This window comes from Balearica regulorum, chromosome 2, assembly GCF_011004875.1.
Source record: "Balearica regulorum gibbericeps isolate bBalReg1 chromosome 2, bBalReg1.pri, whole genome shotgun sequence".
Classification (NCBI taxonomy): domain Eukaryota; kingdom Metazoa; phylum Chordata; class Aves; order Gruiformes; family Gruidae; genus Balearica; species Balearica regulorum.
The window spans coordinates 9,476,047-9,491,056 of NC_046185.1; the positions used below are offsets into that span (position 1 = coordinate 9,476,047).

Genomic DNA, 15,010 nt, shown 5'->3' on the forward strand with positions numbered 1-15,010 from the left:
GCAGTGTAAAGATAACATAAAATGAATCCTAAATACCAGATATAGGTTTACAGCCTGAGATGCTCTCTGGAGCTGTCATCACATATGGGTTGTGGTTGTGATGGGTTGTAATCTTTTATGCTCTGCAGCTTCTGGACAAAGTCATGGCTAAAGGGATTTAGCGAAGCTGACCAACAGATGTAGGCTAGGATACTGCTGGAGAAACACAAGCAAGTAATGAGGAATTGCCAAGGAAGAGGAAAACAGCGCAGAGGGACAAGATTAAAAATGTGGGTTATTACCTTGCAAAGTCTATCCTGCCTTGCTGTATCAAAAGCTCGGCTACCTGGGGACAAACACGAGCAGGTGCCAAAATGACTTGCTCACTTCAGTGGGATGGAGAACGGTAAGACTTACAAAAGGATGGCATCCAAGGATGGCTATCTTTGATGTGGTCCTGGGTAACCAAGAGGAACTTATCTTTCCTTGTGATGATATTATCTGTGAGTTTTTTGCCAGTATCCCTCTTTACATACCCACAGCTTTTGAGCTCACAGCATTGCTGAAATGAACTTTTGCCAAAGCAGAGCTCTCTGCCTGGTCTGACATACCATGTTGGATGTACCAGAGATGGTTTTTACCCCATAAGTAAGTGCTCCTGGAAGTGGAACAGGTGTGTTGACAGCAGCTCCGGTCATCAAAATGTGCTGTGCTGGCAGATGCCACATGGGCTGCGTGGCATTCTGGAAGGGAGCAGGGAGGGAGAGGGGGAGAGGGGTCCTTGTTCTCATCGTAGGTACATCTCCTCCTTGTGATGTGAGCCAGTGGCTGTTTTATTGCAGGATTTCATTTGTGATTAATGAGTTATTATCAGCACCATTAGAAAATCCACCATAGTTGGTTGTCACCGGGTAACATTCATCTCCTACTCAATTTCTGCTTTTGGCTGTCAGGTTTTGGCTGAAATCAGACACTGAGGTGATAAGCACTGGAAAGCAATGGACGGTTTCAATTTAGGCTGTATAAAAAGACCAGTTACTCTGTAAAAGCACCTGCATGTGTTTGGTATTGATAGGATTAGTACAAGGTAATTCATATTCCAAGACTGTAACCTGGTTTCAGATTAAATAGTATGTCCTGCAAAGGAAATTACCAAGCCATTGTGTGTTAATAACAATGAACACATTTTTTTTTTAATCTTTATTAATTTTGAGTACCAGCCTCACACTTCAGGACTGTCTCGACAAGCTATTACATCTCCCTTAATTAAAGTTTTGTTAGCACACTGGCTCCTTGAAATTTCCAGGAGATATTGGCCCTGTAGCCCATGTAAATTTGTACTTCCTGAAGTCTATCTTTCAGCTGAACTCTGGATTTGTGCTGCATGCTGGGGTTACCTGTGTAACTCGGGGAAAGCAGCATTAGGTATAGTCTGGCATCACCCAGGAGAATTATGAAGATATCAGAATTAATTTATTGGATTATTATCGACTCAGTTCCAATAGAAACCTTCTGTAAGAAACGTTTACCTTAAAGGAAGCACAAATGTTGCTCCCCTCTGCTGTTTTGGGTCCTACCTCTGTGCAGTGTTTCAAAATTATGGGAATTGCAAGAGCACTGCAAGACTCACTGAGAAGCTGTACATGAAGTTACATCTCAGCTCCTCATCTGTAAAAATAAATTACTGACACCTGGTGCTTAAGAATGCTTACAGACAGACATCAGACTGATACCAGAAAGTGAAAAAAACATGATTTTAAGAAATGTGATTAGAGTCAAGCAGATTCTTTGAATTATCTTATCTTGAATTGTGTGGACAATATCTTATAAGACAGGAAAGTGTAACTGTAAAGCTTCTGGCATGCATTTGTGTGGGATGACACTTGCCTACAATTCCAGTTCCTGCTTTGGGTTTTTCCCTTGTCAGCATCAGCAGGCAAACTTTGTAACGGTGGGCAGATTAGTTAACCTTCTGTCTCATATTTGTCAGACTTTGGAAAGTAGCAGGACATGCACCATACAGAGGTTTAGTAGGTCTTCATCAGCAGTAGGGTTTAAAATGGTTTGAAAATGGACATGTAGAATAAATGCAGTTGTTTCATTTTAGCACCAGGCTGTATAGAAACCAGTAGCTCATTCTGAATGCAGACGTGTCTGCCATCCATACATCACTCTTCTGTGTTGTTCTTCCTTTCTTCCATCACCACGTGCAAGATGATAGAGATCTTACTCAGCTTAGGTGATGCCTCTCACCTGAAATATTTGCATTAAAGTTAATAGGATTACAGAGACACCATAACACTGAGCATGCATACAGATGACTGCCACTTTCTAGCTTTAAATAGTTTTCAGGTCCCCTTAGCAACTGGGTTTTGCATGTGCAACAAAGTGTTTTTAATGAGTGATAATCATCAGACATTGATGCCCATGCTGAAGAGTTAACATTAATGCCCTCTTCATGCTGCAGATCTTATTCAGAGATTTGCTCACATTATATAATTAGATTGAACCATCCTCTTACATGTTTCTCTTTAATATCTCCTTGAGGGCGAATGGAAGGATTTACTTAGGAAATCATTTGTTATTTACTCTTTCTTCAGACTGGTTTAGCTTTGAAAACAGCCACAGCTTCAAATCAGTGCTGATAATGATGGAAAACTTTACTCCGTCAGTTTGCGGTGGTGTGTCATCCCACAAACCCATGAAATGATCCCCACTTTTCTTGTTTATTGAATCACTGCACTCTAAATTAAAATAAAGCTTTTTCCAGTAGCTTTTTTTCAGCAGCCAGTGGCCCCATTCCATCTTAAGTCATGTTAAAGACCTTCATTCTGTTGCCAGCCAATTTGATCCAGAGTTTGATTTAGCCAAAAATATCCACAAGCCTCCCATTTTCCTAACACTTTTCTTCTGCTAGTTTAAAGTAAAACATTCTTCCTAGTCTTTAACTATCAATTGCCCCCTAGAACAAGAACTGCAGATTTTTTTAAACAAATAGTTACTGATGGCAGGGAGGAAATAAAGGGATGCAATTTCATATTCTCCTACCGAGGGGCAATGAAGCATCTGAGGTTTCTAACCTTGACTTTGAAATGGCTTTATAAATATGCCTTCTCAAGACAGTATGTTTGAAAGTCTGCTCATCACTGGCTGAGTGGGAGAGGGAATCTTGTCATTCATGATGGCTGATAACTTGTTTGCCAGATCAAAATTAAGAATAACCTTTCACCACCAGCTGTAGCACAGCCATCATCCTTTCTGCCTTCTCAGTGGGTACCAATGAGATTACAGTCAGTTTGCACATGACAAACCAAAAATAACCCCAGCAGTCTGTTAAAATTTAACTCCCCCAAAGGATTACATCCTAACAAGCTCTGCAGCCTGGTGCAGTTCAGCTGATCAATGGGAGGTGAATCATATGCTTTATTTTTTTCAAAGTTTTCAAAAATCTCAATCAGAAAACAATTGTGTTGTGAACAGGGAATGATGTATGGTGTAATATCCAGCACAGATTGCACGGTAAAGTCTTTGCAGGATTAAAGCCCCAGGCCTTCAAAACTGCCACAGTAAAATTCAAAACTAATTCTTTCTCCTAATAAAACCTTAGCTAAATCCTGTCTGCTTCCAAGCCTTTCATTGCCCTAGCAGGTTTCTCCTATTCTGTACATATCTGTCTGTTGGAAAGCACATGAAACTACAGCATTAGCTAAAGGGCATCTCAATTTGCCATCCGTATTCCAAGCTATTACAATGTAAAGGTTTTCTTTACAGTTGTAGGATCTCTCTTTAAATTGCTCTTTAAGGCTTCTCTCATTCACCAGAGACATGGGTACTCTGAATTGGTGGGGTAAAAACTCTTGAGCTGACAGCAGATAGACTGGGGGAGGAAAAAAAAAAGAAAAGAGATATAGAAAAGAGAAAACATCAAAGAAATATAATCAGCAGCTTTGAACGTCTTGAGTTCAGTGCATAGTGACGGTATATTTGGGGCCATCTTCGAGGGAAATTACCAGACGTCAGAAGCGCGTAGGTCATTGAAGCGTAGAGCTTTTTACATGAAAGTGTTTGGCGATGGGCTTTGCTGTCTGACTGTCACCATTTCTCTGTGCCCACTGTCTTTCATTACAGACCTGTTTCTTTTCTTCCTCTCTTGGGCTCATGCTTTAAGCTCTGATCTTTTGCTATTAAAATCAGTGAGAGTTTTGCCAGTAATTTCTGTAAGCATAAGATCAAGCTCTTACTTTCCTTTCATACTCTTTCATAAGCTTCCCAAATGTTTCTTTCCAGGCTTCATTCCCCAAAGCACAGATGTTCTTTCTGTCTTTTTTTTTATTTTCTTTTTTTTTTTTTTTTTTTCCTAAAATGTAGAAACACTTCAGAAAAGCAGTGAATAATTTGATTTGTCAGATTTCTTCAAGCATTTTGGGAAATCCTCTTTAGGATAGGGGTGATGATCAAGCTAGTTAAGATTTTACAGGTCTCCTAGAAGTAGCAAACCAATGTCTGTAGGATGCTTAGTTACCAGAAAATAAATTCAGATACACATGCGCAAGCTCACTCCCATGTACAAACCTGCTTGTAAATAATTGGATATTCAAGTTAGAAATAATTATTTTCTAGTTGCTCACATCTAAGCCCTGTGAACAATTCATGCAGTTAAAGCTGTTAAATTAAACTTTCCTGACTCCATAATGCTCATATACCAAGCAGATGTATTCTGGAGTACTACCCACTGGCATGCTCTCTGCTGACTAGCTGCATGTAAAGAGAGAAGAACACTCATGTAACACTGTCTATATATATAGCAACTGACATACACTCTGGAGATGTTGTAAGGGCTCCAAAGTTAAGTTTACTTTGAGGCTTTGAGCTTAAATAAAACCTAAAACTGCCATAAAAGATGTTATAATGATTGAATATACTTTCTAATTTAACATCTTCACAGCCCTATTTAATTTCCTGTAATATTTTTAGTTGACATAAAAAGATGTTCTTCCTATTCATCAGAAGATATTTTAATCCTGACAGGGGGAGAATGAACCTACTGATGTCTGCTTCCTTTATTTAGTACTTTTCGTTTTACACCCTGTGCTCCCACATCAGCATCTTACCACTGTTCTGGGAACCAGGGAGAAGGGCTGGGTCAGTGAAAGTGTAGGAAGTGTAGGAAGATGGAGTAAGGAGACAGATGTGCATCTTTCTGGGTTCATTTCAATGGCCTGTCTGCTGCATGTGCTGCAATTACAACTTCTCCTGCATCTCCGTGCTGGAGGGATCAGGCTCCTGACTATGAAGATGGGGACCTCTGTTACATTGGAAAAGGCTAGAAGGACCAACAGCTTTAGTCACATGCAGGCAGAGAAAATTAGGTGTTTTCTTCAGGTGATATCAGAGACTATCTACTTATTCTACTTATGCACTGCATGCACCAGGACAATGACAAAGTCATCTCTACAATGAGCCTGAAGCATTTAAAAAAAAAAAAAAAAAAAGCCTATACTAAAACCCAAGCATCTCAACTGTAATGTACATGAAGAAGAGTGAGTCTGTAATCATTTCATGTTATAGCAAAATAATTCCCAGATAAGCCTAAGAAATGGGCAATGCCTTATCTTCCAGAGAAAAGAAAATATACTCAATGCCAGAGTGATGTGAAGATATATCCCTTCCTGATGCTAAATCTGGTGCTTGGCTTAACTCAGATTGTGGAATTAAGATACACAAAGTATGTCATCCTGTGCATCAAAGATTTTCTGGATTTTATGACACTTCTGTTAAAGCTGTCATTACTTTCCTTAAATGGTGGCCTTTGTATATGTACTGCATTTAAGAAATAAAAAATATGATTATGGGACAGGTTTCAGTGGGATGTAGAAATACCTGAGCTAGCTTTAACCAGGCTGTGATGATAATGGAAGTAGATTAACTGTGACAGCACAGGACTTTGTGCTGTCAGATTAATTCAGCACATTAATTAGTTGGTTCTCAGCATGGAAAATGAACCCATTCTACTTTAGCTACATTTGACTTAATACCGTAGCTAGCTTGATTAATTCTAACATTTTTGTACTAAAACATCCTACAGATAAGTTAGAAGTACTAACAAGTAACCATAATACCATAGCTTGCTATTTGACAAGATCTGGATCTCCAGTTTCAGGTTCAGGTTATAAGGCTGTGTGTACAGAAACATCTTCTCAGGGACCACAGACAGTCTTGGTTCTTACTAACCTGGATTGAAATCCCATTGCAGAGCAAAAAAAAAAGGTACAGTGATGTCAATAGAAATTTATGGTGCTTAGTGGAGACTAGGAAACAGATTCACATGGCCTGAACTCGGCCTAAACCTCATATTTTCGATTGCCAAGGTGCCAAGATCCAGCCTGTAGGGCTGAGAGCAGGGTAAAAATAAGGTGGATGAAAAACTGGACATAAGCCAGCAATATGCACTTGCAGGCCAGGAAGCCACCTGTATTCTGGGCTGCATCAAAAGAAGCGTGACCAGCAGGTTGAGGGAGGTGATTCTGCCCCTCTACTCTGCTCTCGTAAGACCCCACCTGGAGTACTGCATCCAGCTCTGGAGTCCCCAGTGTTAGGAAGACACAGAGCTGCTGGAGAAAGTCCAGAGGAGGACCACAAAAATGATCAGAGGGCTGGAGCACCTCTCCTATGAAGACAGGCTGAGAGAGTTGGGATTGTTCAGCTTGGAGAAGAGAAGGCTCCAGGGACACCTTACAGCAGCCTTCCAGTATCTGAAGGGGCTACAGGAAAATTGGAGAGGGACTGTTTACAAGGGCATGGAGTGATAGGACAAGGGGTAATGGGTTCAAGGTAAAAGAGGGTAGATTTAGATTAGACATAAGGAAGAAATTTTTTATGATGAGGGTGGTGAAACACTGGAACAGGTGGCCCAGGGAGGTGGTAAATGCCCCATTCCTGGAAACGTTCAAGGCCAGGTTGGATGGCGCTCTGAGCAACCTGATCTAACTGAAGATGTCCCTGCCCATGGCAAGGCGGTTGGAACTAGATGACCTTTAAAGGTCCCTTCCAACCCAAACCATTCTATGATTCTACGATTCTATGATTCTAAGATTCTATCAATCTGTTCAAGGATATCCAAGCTGATATTTTAAATTTTCTCAGTTGCCACTGGGCACCAAGGAATGAGAAACTCTCCTAAAGTCTTCAGTAACTCCTCTAGTTTAAATTCCCCCAAGACCAGCAGTGCTAACCTGGAGCAACAGTAGACAAACAGTTAACCATAGATAATTTTGTCATACTCTTTCATTTAATGCTAGGTCTCCTGAATGCTGGTAGCTGGAGTGCCACAAGCTGGAGTCTTGCCATCTCTCCTGGTCACTGAGGTGTTATCTATCCTGTCTTATGCAATGGTGCTTAAGTGGTCATTTAACTTCCTCAGCCAAGAAACTTCTGCATGAACCTCTTAGTTTTATCCTCTCTGTAGAGGCTGTGAGGCACTAAGTCAACCAAATAGCACATGGAATTTGAGAGATTACCTGCTCTTCCTCCATTTGCAGTTTCCTCACCAAGCAAGCAAGCTGGTGCATGGCATGGAGGAGGAAGACTCAATGCCATCTTCTAGGTGGAGTGGACTAATGGGAGAGGACGAGCTAAGTGGCAGGTGTGGTGGGTTGACCCTGGCTGGAGGACAAGTGCCCACCAAAGCCTCTCTATCAATCCCCTCCTCAGCTGGACAGGGGAGAGAAAATATGACGGAAGACTTGTGGGTTGAGGCAAGGACAGGGAGAGATCACTCACCAATTACCATCATGGGCAAAACAGACTCAACTTGGGGAAATTAGTTTAATTTATTACCAATCTAATCAGAGCAGGGTAATGAGAAATAAACCCAAATGTTAAAACACCTTCCCCCTCACTGCTCCCTTCTTCCCAAGCACAACTTTACTCCTGATTTTCCTACCTCATCCCCCTGAACAGCACAGGGGGACGGGGAATGGGGGTTGTGGTCAGTTCATCACACATTGTCTCTGCCGCTCCTTCCTCCTCAGGGGGAGGACTCCTCACACTCTGCCCCTGCTCCAGCGTGGGGTCCCTCCCACAGGAGACAGTCCTCCACGAATTTGTCCAACGTGGGTCCTTCCCACAAGCTGCAGTTCTTCACGAACTGCTCCAGCGTGGGTCCTCCATGGGGTCACAAGTTCTGCCAGCAAACCTGCTCCAGCGTGGGCTCCTCTGTCCACGGGGCCACAGGGCCTGCCAGGAGCCTGCTCCGAAGCAGGCTTCCCATGGGGTCACAGCCTCCTTTGAGTGCATCCACCTGCTCCAGCATGGAGTCCTCCACAGGCTGCAGGTGGATATCTGCTCCCCATCATCCTCCATGGGCTGCAGGGGGACAGCCTGCCTCACCATGGTCTTCTCCACAGGCTGCAGGGTAATCTCTGCTCTGGAGCCTGGAGCACCTTCTGCCCCTCCTTCTTCACTGACCTAGCATGTCTGCAGAGTTGTTCCTCTCACATATTCTCACTCCTCTCTCCACTGCTGTTTGCCCAGCAGTTTGTTCTCCCTTCTTAGATATGTTACCCCAGAGACGCTACCACCATCACTGATTGGCTCATCCTTGGCAGTCTTGGAGCCAGCTGGCATTGGCTCTATTGGACATGGGGAAGGTCTGGCATCTTCTCACAGAAGCCATACCAGTAGGCCCTCCCCCCACCACTAATACCTTGCGATACAGACCTAACACAGCAGGCACAAATATTCACACCGTGCTAATGCATGTTGACTCTAAAAGGTCATTAAGATATAAGAACTGATCACTCCTAAAAGGTTTTAGACTACATACTTATGAAATAAAATGTAGCCTGGATTTTATATGTACAAATCCTAGAAAATATATCCATAGTTATTTTGTTCCTAGCTGGAACTGGGGAATAAAGGAAACTCATGCATGCAAAAAATGTCTGACCTGTTACACTGATATCTTACCAATTAGGAGCATTAGCTGAAGTGATCGTTAGTGTGATTTCAATTTATCCAGCTTGCTGTACAATGAAAGCACGTCTAGAGGACCCAACATCCCCTGAATTCAATCTGATTTTAGCTGTTTCTTGTTTCTTCTTTTATCATCTATCTGATGAAGTTTGGGTCTGTGGGACATCAAGTCTGATCAGTCAAGACTGATAGGGGTTGCTACTAAATCAGCCTATGAAGTCATGGCTGGATCTGATGCCTGCAATATAAACTCTGCTTTTGATCTGATAATAGAAAGGTTAATGGTGTAATAGAGGATGAATATACAGACATGTGCAATTTACTCCCTATTCTGTAAATAAGGGAAGTAATAAAAGTTGTGCCATAAATAAAAAAGAACAACAACAACCAAAAAACCCAACCGACTTTAGGAACTAAAAAAAAATGTATATATGACAATATCCTCCAGCATAAAGAATTTTGACGTATTAACAAATGACAGAAAAAATAAAGCTGAGTTTAAGCACTAGAGAAAGGTAGAAAGATGCAACTGAATGTACAAGATGATCGCAGCATTATTAACTTCTGCTCTCCAGGTCCAAGGCAAAAGCTATTCCTGCTTTTGTGCACAGTATGGCATGTCTTGTATAAGGAGATTGATTGAAAATTCCTGGCAAAAAAATATTTAGACAACACAGTGATCCATGCTGGAGGAAGGAGCACAAGTTCCCTCAAGAGTCTAAAGCATGAAATATTTCTTAGCCTGTCCATAACTCCAGTAATTGTGTGTGCAGAACTTAATTACATGCTTTCTATTATGGGCGTGTTGAATCATTTGTGTTAGACAAACAACATCCATAGCCGCATTACAGCTGTTTAGCAAGCACTTCAAGTGGGCACCTTGAGATACATCTAATAACCTTACAAAAAACTGAGTGTAAACATATGCTTGTTTATAAAATGTCACAATGACTGAAATAGTGCTCATAATTTAATGTGAAAACCTTTCAAATTTTCTTTTTGTAAGTAATTAACTTTATCATCAGACTTACCACAGCACCCTCAGAATTCAAATAACTTGAAAACTAATATTTGCCAGGTCTGATAATTTTACTGGGTGAGGTGTGATTTCAATACTTAGTTTCTTCAACTTTTCTCTAACTATAACATTACCTTCACAGGAGAAACTAAGCTCTTGTTCTTTAGAAACTATTACTTTAATAGTTGTATTGGCTGTGGAAAACCACTAGAACTCATGCACCCTCAAGGGTAAAAATGGTGTGTGTGTGGGGCGGTATTTCTAAGAACATCTCATTACTTTTGGTTTCATGTCATGTTTTTTCAATATTCAGTTTGGCAAATATTTAAGCATCAAACATGTTATGTGTGGTTACATTGGTAAGACAGTAAGAAAATACGACCCTTTTTTTCCCCCATTGTTAACGGTTGTATTTAGACATTTGTGCCTGGGGCCCAGTGGAAAGCTTTCTACCGTTTTACTTCTTTTTTATCATTCCCAACATTGTGAGAGAATGTTAGGTTTGATTCATGGCTTGTTATCTGACATCGTAAGTGCAATTCATCTGACCTAGTCACCTGGGTCTCTTTTTTCCAGTTGGAGAAGTAGGCACTTCTAATACATAGTTCCACCTAAAGTAGGTACCTGAAATAGAGCAGATGAATCATGCTTTTAAGGTCCCCAGTTTTCCCCACTGCTTTAAAGCAAACCAGGCACGCTGAGATACAGACACTTGCACCGGCAGTGTCTGCAGTAAGTTGAGGTGAATCCCAGCCTGTATTTCACAGGCATCTGGCCTCATTTTTATTGAATCAAAATACAGGCAGAAACCTTAAGTGGCAAAAGGGTAAGGCTGAACCTCGATGCTCATTGAAGCCAATTAAAATGTTCTCATTGATTTAAAGGCACTTTGAATTAGTTCCTAAGAAAAAAATAAGGAGAGAGGGATGCTTGAGGAGCAATCTTGTCCCTTTTCTTAATTTCTTAATGTCCTTTCCTAAATTCCATTAAAAAATATGCACTACTCTGAGTACAGACCAGACTTCTGAGCCTTTATAGGACTAATACTGCTGGTAAGCAATGGAAAAATCAATTTACAATTGATTGTGAGTGCCTTGATCACGACTTACAGGTAATTGTAACATCATTGGAACAGTTAGAACCTATGACCCAAATAATTAATCAATATGGAGAATAACTTCAAGCCATGCTATACCAAATACAGATGTACAGGCAATGCTGTAGATAGTCCAGGTTAATGTCCATATATAATCAGAAGACTGAGATACTGGAGAGACCATCTAATTCATTCAGTATATCTTTCACCCAGGAAAGAGTTTCTGCCTAGTGCTCACTCACTAATATTTTCTCTAGTCACATAGCAAGTGTGCCACCCTGTCCCTGGAGATGTCCTGGTGGGATGTGGAGGGAGAAAAATCTGACTTCCCCCACACTTTAGGTGTCTGTGTCAACCATCACAGTTGCCTGGAAGGTCAATAAAAAAGCCCAGACCTGACACTCATCCCTGTGCAGCACTCTTAATTTTACAGGAAAAGGGAGAAGCTTTGCATATCTGATGCAAAGCTTCCCCATCATCCCAGTATTCAGGACTGGCAGAGGCACTGCAAGCTGTGAGCACAGCATCAGTGTCATTGCTTTCTGATTTTCTTCACCTACATGAGATGAGATTCAACTCGTGAATAAGAAATTCAGTTCAGGCATCCAAATATCTGTGTGCATACCTATGAGTTAAGTATCTACTATCACACTAATCTAGTTGGTACTGTCCGTGGAGCTCAGAAGGCGGTTCAGCTCACTGAATGAGCTTTATTGGCTGGCTGGCTGATCAGATCTGTCATGCTATACCTGAAAATAGATTTAACTCTCCACTCTTACAAATGCATTATAACATTGAGATTCCAGCCACTCTCTGCATGGATGCCACACCAGAAGAAGGTGGCAAAGCTTGAACTAGGAACAGAAGTTCCTGTTCCCATGGATGTTGAATGGGAAAGTTACGACCAGACTGTGTCCCGCTGTGCCTAATACTCCTTTAGAGTCCTCCTATAGAGGACCTTCCTTCCTTCACTAAAACCAGCTGCTTCATTTAGGAGAGAACCAAAGATTCATATTCTTTGAGGATACAAACATGTAAGTCCCAACAGAGCTGCCTAGTACAGACTTAACTGCTTTGCTAGACTGTGTTCTGCATGCAGAACTTCTCATTACTGCAAATTGGGTTTTATTTTTCTAAATGTACTTTTGTATGCTGAATTCTGTGCTGTTTCAAATTACTTACTCAACTAAATAGAGCTCTTTCTCCAAAGAAAACCAAATAGATATATTCCCTTCCATATTGCCATTTTTTTTCCTGAACATTTGATAGAATTATCTTTGTTTGAAACTGTCAGGTTAAACAGGGAGAATGTAATCTGAGATATTAACAAGCTGGTTGAGCAAAAGAGCCATCATACATTGTGTTGAGAAGTATTGTTGTAGATGCTGGTGAAACACTTCAGGAATAAAATTGGGCAGGTCTGGAAAAGGCTGATAACCTCCTCCAAAGACTTCAACTTCAGACTTCAAATGAAATATCACATGCTTACAGATGATCATTCTGAATTTTGAATGCTGATTAATTGCTTTTGATAATGCAAAGCGGCAGAAATACTTTAAAACAGCATCAAATTTACATAGGTACAAATACCATGTGCTATTGTTTATTTATGTAAATCAGAGTTCTGAGGATACAATGACCTCTACTGAGCTTATCTAAAGTTCACCTTCAAGGAAGATGTGATTAATTTGCTATGCTAACGCAACTCATAATTTACTAATGAATGTGAACTGGAGGTGAAAAAGGAGCACATATAACTTATCTGTACTACTTGCTTCATCTGTTCCTGTGCTGGCCTTAGCAGCTGTGTTAGCACCACGGGTCTGCAGCCCACTGGGAGTTGCAGATCCTTCAGTTCTCTTTCCTGTGGAGGTGCAGATCCTATAGAAATTCTACATGACACAGCCTCTGTAAGCACCTTTGCTGAATCACTTTCAAGTTATTGACATACTCTCATTAGTTTAAAGACGAGATGTTGAAAAAACACTATTATAAAGGGATTTGTCTCTGAGCATCCCCCTCACATTTCTATCCAGACCACGTATCTTGTCATGTGTTAAACCATAAAGGCAGCAGCTGACATTTTAGGGTTAAAATCCACTTTCTGTCCGTCTTCTCTCTTCCCAATAAATTGTTAAAAAAAATCTTCACAATGTTCATATAGAACTATGAGAGAAGAGAAACCCTCAAATATATTTTGAAATGCAGATATTAAAGGGCATAAGAACTGTGGCAGTGGTTTGACTGGTGCGCAGGTGAGTTACAGGGGAGTGGTTTCATTTCTGCACTGTGAGAACGGCATGGCAGTGCGCATCTGGCCAGCTGGGGAAGGTGCAGTTAGGAGACCATGCTGCTCAGGTTGACATCCAAAATGCATTTTCCTCCATCTGTTCAGCACCAGGACTCTAGTGATATGCTCAATGGGTATAATGGAATCATCTCCTCCAAAAAGGCAAAGGACTGGGGCTTGAATCATGTGCACCTGGTGTGCTGTGAGATGTCATGGGGAATCTTCAGTATCCATACAGGGCTGGAAAATATGCAGCAGAACCTATGGGGCATCTGTACTGCTATGGAACAGCAGCTAGAGAGTGAATTTGGACCAGGATGTCCATCATTACCTGATAAAAGCCCATCCTGTGGGTGGCATTCTGACAGAGGCAAGACCCCTACATTGATATGTTTAAAAATGGCTATTTTCATGTGATATCTGAGATAATGTAAAGCCTCTGAGACATCCACAGTTCTTTTGTATAAAGAGATATTCAAGAATATTCTGCTTTTGGCACCCCTGGCCTCCAGCTAATGCCATTTTATGGGGTACTGGCAATGGGCTGGAGCTGTGAAGCCTTGCTGCTTCACTGATCATGAATGCTAAACCACAGCCTGCTTATCTATGGAGCATGAAGTCAAAATTAAGTCTGATGTAAGAAAAAGTTTGTAGGAACAGTATCAAGTCAAACTGGACTCAAAACCTGGCTTAATTTGCAGAGAATTTTGGTCTGTTAACACAGTATCCCAAGATTTCTGTATCCCAAGACAAAACCATTACTCCACACCACCACTGTAACTGTGGTCACAGCTGCTGTAACATGAGTTTAGCCCTTGCATCTTTTGGCACAGATCCTTTCTCCTCCTTTTCTTCTCTCCCTGTGAATAGAGTGAGAGCAGCCCATCTGCTTTGTATTCTGCGTAGTAAGAAATCCTTTCTTGACTGATTGATGTGCGCTTGTTTTGCAGCACCACTGTATTTGTGAATGGGCCATAGGCTACAGAACAGTTTGTTAAGAAAAACTAGTGTGCAGTGTTGTCACACAGAGTGAGATGCAGTGATGACTCTGCACTCTTCACATATCTAAAAATTAGAAAAAGTTCAAAATCGTCCTGGATTAAAAAAAACCCCAACAACTAGATAGTTCAAAGCAAGGATCTGAGTTGTTTGTCTGATTTTCTCCAGTGTAGCCATTGATTAAACACGATGTGGAAAAGATCTCTCTTCCATTTTAGCTGTAATACTTCATACTTTTAGCTGGAAAATCCTGAGTCATGTGCCCTGTGTCACAGCCAAAACTGTGACTATCATCTCAGGTACAAAATGGTAGAGCTCTCTGTGGAGTTAATGCCAGAAAATTCAGGAAGGGGCTCTTACAGTGATAATATTTATCTCCTGTAATCCAGAGATCTCTCTCAGTCTGCCGGAATTGAGCCATATATCTGGCTCCACAGGAGCTGCCTTATCAGGACTCCCTTCATTGTCTGTAATGGAAAACTGTTACTTGGACCTGAAGTGTACTGGCAATGTTCTTGTGAGGTGCAGGTCGTGTGTAGCCGTGCATCTTTCCTTACACAGTTGCAAGTCTTTGACCATGAGCACCACGCAACTTTTCTTCCAAATGTCCCACTCCATGTGAAAACAGAGATCATTGCATAAAATGCTCATGTTC

At 41.3% G+C, this 15,010-nt stretch overlaps 1 protein-coding gene across 4 annotated transcripts in view; it reads left to right on the forward strand.

The window, feature by feature from the left end:
• Positions 1 to 15,010, forward strand: part of KCNQ3 (potassium voltage-gated channel subfamily Q member 3) — a 213,471-nt gene that overhangs the window by 150,202 nt on the left and 48,259 nt on the right. The window lies entirely within an intron of this gene.